The 4,954-nt window shown below is 35.1% G+C and overlaps 1 pseudogene; it reads right to left on the bottom strand.

Moving 5' to 3' along the window:
* Positions 1–724: 724 nt before the first annotated feature.
* LOC110748218 (GDSL esterase/lipase At5g03610-like) lies at positions 725–3,267 on the bottom strand (annotated as a pseudogene).
* Positions 3,268–4,954: the final 1,687 nt, after the last annotated feature.

Below are 4,954 nucleotides of genomic sequence, written 5' to 3'. Positions count from 1 at the left end.
ATCCTTGATGGTATAACTTTGTATGTATTAATTTGTTCTTCAATTTGGAAGATAGGAGAACCTTTACATCTCTCGCCTCCCTTTCACCCGTCCCTTCTAATGTGATTTTTGAGTGATTGAGTTGTTGGTGTTGCTACATACCCTCCGTTTAGATGAAGGAATTGAAAATTACATAAAATTCTTAAATTACATAGAATTCTTATACTGAGATGTAGTTTCAGGGTATAAAGGCCTAGTGTGGTATAGTTGTTAGATTTTGTAACCTTTGTTCTGGCAGCCCCCTTCCTTGCTTACCACAGAGATAGTGCAACTCAGATCAATAGGCATGATATGTCCCCTAAAATATTAATAAATTGTTAAATATCTAATTGCAAGAATAAATAAATCAAATAAAAAGCTCATCTGTTCAATAATGTAACACACACTTCATTCACGATCAGATAAGAAAAATTGGCATTCGAATGTACATTAATCTTCAATGGATTTCGAATGCGTTTTATTAAGCGTTGATGCCCATTAAGGTTTTCTAGTATCACTTTCTTTCTTATTCAAGCTAGGTTCACTTAAAATTATCTTGTTTGAAATTAATTACTACTTCTCATGCAAAGAAAACATTGATCAATTCTCATGCAATCCAACCCTATCTTTAGTCTCTTCATACCAAATGATATATATTGGGCGATTCTCAAGCAATCCAACTTCTAGGGCCAAAGTCTAAACTACACTATACATCATGCCAACCAAATGAATACAATTGATGAAGAGAAGGTTTTATAGCGGCATAAACTTCATGCCAACCATTCTGTGAAGGGTGTACCGTATCCCAAAAGAAAGAAACATCAGGGTTATCGCATACAATGTACTTCTTTGCACCAGTCTGATCCACACTTCCGCATGAGTATTCATTGCTGACCCCAACACAACATGGCTTTAGTGTGTTAATCTGGAATGCCGAATATCCTGCTATCGAAAAAAGAATGTGATAGACATATATACATGAGTAGGACCACATTTATTGACCATCAGCTTATAAATGTATTTAAAAAGGACCCACATGATTGTACCTACTTTTATTAAAAAGGCGGTGAGCAAAGTGATCAGTAAATGTAAAACAAATAGCACTATCCAAAAGTAATACTAGTAGAAGGGATCAATTAGCGTTTGCGGAAAAGGGATTTATTACCTTGATGATGTTTTGGGGGCTTCAATGCGGACATAAACGCATTATAGAGATCCAAGTCGACAAATGCAGAATTCTTTGTCTCCTTGTTCAACTCTTCCAACTTTTGAAGCAGAATCTGGTTGTGGAACATTGAAGCCATATTGGCAAATTCATTGCAGTTTTGATATGAAAGAAAGGAAGTTATGCCGGGAAGACATCCTAGGGGCTCTATTGTTGTAACCGCTATTTTTTGCACTCCCAAATCATGTATACGCTTCAAATCCACAAGTAAGCTGCTTAATAATAGATTAGTAAACATTGCCAAATCCTGTCATTTTGGAAGATACGACGAGTGCGATCAAGTTAGTATAAAGTCTCTTCAAAATTCAATATATCATGTATGTATTTATGGACATGCCAAGAACCCCCACATAGTTTGGAAACATCTAAACCCTTTAATAATGTTGTGTTTGATTAAAGTTCCGTAGAAAATGATGGAATCTTGAATTTGAATATATGTAAAAAAGCAAACATAACTCCTCGAGAAAAATTAATAGTAGATTATTGTTCAACAATGACATCTTGTTATAATTGAGATAATTATAATACAATAACAACATATTAATTTAGAGTAGATTATCGCTTGTAAAAAAAAAAACTATTAAGAGATGTTATCTCGATTTTTCAAATTCCATGATTCGTCTGCTGACACTAAATTATTATTGAAATTGGTGTATAAGCTCAAGTGACATTTCTGTATTTTTTTAGCAGAAAAATTCCATTACGTTAATAACTTTTTATATTAGATGTTACTTAGAAGAAATGTTAATACACCAATGCAAGAGAGTAATATAAACGACAACAAAACAAGAACAAGCTAATAGAATTGAGGAATTAACCACTTACCTTTGTGTCGTTGCCTGGTCTACCAAAATGAGCAGCGTAGTCGTTCCCCGCAACTGATACGAGAGCAATGGATGAGTTAACAACGTCGTTTTTGGCATAGACTTTTTGTTGCAACAGTTGTTCGAAAAAGTCGATTTGGTCAAGTTTGGTCCACTTACCAATGTATCGAAAACACCTGTCCCTCCAAATGCAAAGTTCATCCCGGACTGTAGTTTGGATTTCTTCCCAAATTATCTCAATGCGTAAGGCACCGGAGATCTTATGCTCAAAAAGGAAGCTGCAATTTTGCAACACGTCAAAGAGGAACAAATAAAATAAAATTGGTTCTATTTTGTTCTTAAACTTTTGTTAAACAATGCATACTTGGGTTAAGCCAGTTGGCTAGAGCAATGAGTCCGGTCCCTTGCACTCAAGTTCGAATCCCTCTTTCTGTAAATTCAATTAATTTAGAGTAGATTTTCACTTGTATCAAAAAGATTTGGTTAAACAATAATTCAAGCAAATTAAAATTCATGCTCCCCTATAAAAAAAAATTAATAATGCCAATAAGATCCCAACCTAGTACTACTAACACAATTATATTTAAATTTTCTATATCTAAATAATATATGACGAATAAATTTATGTCAAATATTTCACATGTTAGCATACTATAAACAACCAAAATCGAACTTTGCCTCCTAATTTTGCTCATTGTCGCACTTTGGTCCATGAACTTAACTACGGTTAATGGAGGAAAAAAAATGAAATTTACACCTATAAACTAACATAATTTTTTGGAAAGAGGAAAATACTCTTGAGAAAGAAAGGAAACAAACCTACATAATCAGTAAGGACACGACCGTTCGAAAACCGGCCTGCCGGCTTTCCCGGAAAAGTGATCCCATAAGGTTCCTTCCATGAAAGAGACACATATTTTCTGATATTCCCAGTATCAACATAGGAGTCCCCGAAGACGAAAAGTATCACAGAGCCATGACTGTTGTTCTGATGAAGGTGATGATGAGCTTCAAGAACTTCTGCCACTATATATCAAAAGCAATAAAGGACAAATAAATTCAATTTTATTTTGTTGTCTAAAAAAAATATAAAGGCTGATATCAAGAACATATATATTTAGTTATGAAGAACTAACCTGTAAAAGTGGCGATGTATAAAAGGAAGAGACAAGAAGAGGCGATGGTGGTTTGCTTCTCCATTTGAAAGCAGAGATTTTGGGTGAAAGACACTGGCGTTCTTATATATATATATATATATATGGGCATGATACAATGTACCCTACTTAATAGCAATAGGTTTTACAGCTTAGAAAAGGAAAAGAAAAAAACGGATTTGTTTTTTGTTTGAATATTTATTAATTTTGGTGACTTTTAATAGTGTCATTTTCATTTTCCGTTCTATAAAAGATGGAAAACATTTATGACATCCAACAATTTCGTTGCAGCACTTGGAAAGTTTTTTATGTATCTTTTCTCATTTCATATTTTCTCGACATTACTGTATAATTCTATAAATAAACTTACTTCAAAGCCTAGCAATTATTGTCATTTTTTAAAATCCAATTTTGCTCAATCCTTAATTATTCTGATGTAGTTTAGGGTTTAAACCCTAAAAATATTTATGATGTACCTCACCCTAAACCCTAAAACACTACTGTACTTGGATGGGCCTCAGTGACCAAATCATACCTTTGTTCAAGCGCCCCCTTCTTACCACAAAGATACTGCAACTAAGATCAATAGGCATCATGCCAACAACATCTAGTCCAATGAAAAAAGATATAGACTTGCAGACTAGTAGACCTATATTATTTGTTGTAGGGTTCATCTTTTTGTTCACCATAAGCAGTGGCAGCCCTGAGGGTGTGCAAGTGGTGCCACCGCACAAGGCCTCCAATTTTTTAGGGCCCCCAATTCTTTTTAACGTACATGTTATATATATCAATATGTTAAATATTGTATATATAAAACCCACGTAGGACATTTACACAAGGACGGGTTTGGTAGCCATGTTTTGCTGCACTATAACTTCTACTTATATGGCGTAGGTTAGAGGCCCACTTGTGTACATCAATGATTACAGTTTTACATTGGGGAATTTTTTTTTTTTTCGTTTTTCTATTGTAACAGCAACAATAAAAGAAATAAAAATTCATGTCTCCTCCTTAAACTCTATCCCTATAGTATCCCTCAATTCCTGCTCCTTCCTGTCTTTCTTTTAGTTCTTGATAGCACAGGAAAGAGACTGTTCTTGATCCTTGGCCGTCCTTTGTCCTCTTTTGATAATACCATAAATGCTATTGGTCCTGATCTTCGATTCAATCTGGGAATGGTTGTTAAAGAGACTCGTGGTAATCGTCTTTTTTTCTTTATCCGAGGTCTTAGCTATCCTACTCACTTTTCTTTTTTCTTTTTCTCGTTCTTGTTGTTCTTGTTGGGCTACACTAGGTCATCAAGCTTTTGGTGAAATTTTCACGCTGCTCATTTAAGTTTACAGGTCTGTATAGTCAACTCGATCCTATGACTGGGCCTAGGCAGTTCTCCAGAAGGGTATCGTCAAGACCTCTCGAGACGAGAATAGATGAAGGGAAGAAAGGAAATCTTTTCCCGGATCATTGATCTAGAGGGGAAACTAAGTTATGAGCTACCCCCTCAACTGTTTGATGGGGGCTATGCTAGTCTTATAGCCATCTATCTCTATAGTATCCCGCAATTCCTTTTCCTTATTGTCCTTCTTGTAGTTCTTGATAGCACATGAAAGGGACTGTTCTCGGTCCTTGGCCGTCCTTTGTCCTCTTTTGATAATACCATAGATGCTATTGGTCCCGATCTTCAATTCAATATGGGAATGGTTGTTAAAGAGATCCGTGGTAATCAAATTTTTTTT

The sequence above is a fragment of the Prunus avium genome, chromosome 2 (genome assembly GCF_965620075.1).
Source record: "Prunus avium chromosome 2, drPruAviu1.hap1.1, whole genome shotgun sequence".
Lineage (NCBI taxonomy): Eukaryota > Viridiplantae > Streptophyta > Magnoliopsida > Rosales > Rosaceae > Prunus > Prunus avium.
Note: the sequence above shows the minus strand (reverse complement) of the source record. Positions and strands in the feature narration are given on the sequence as shown.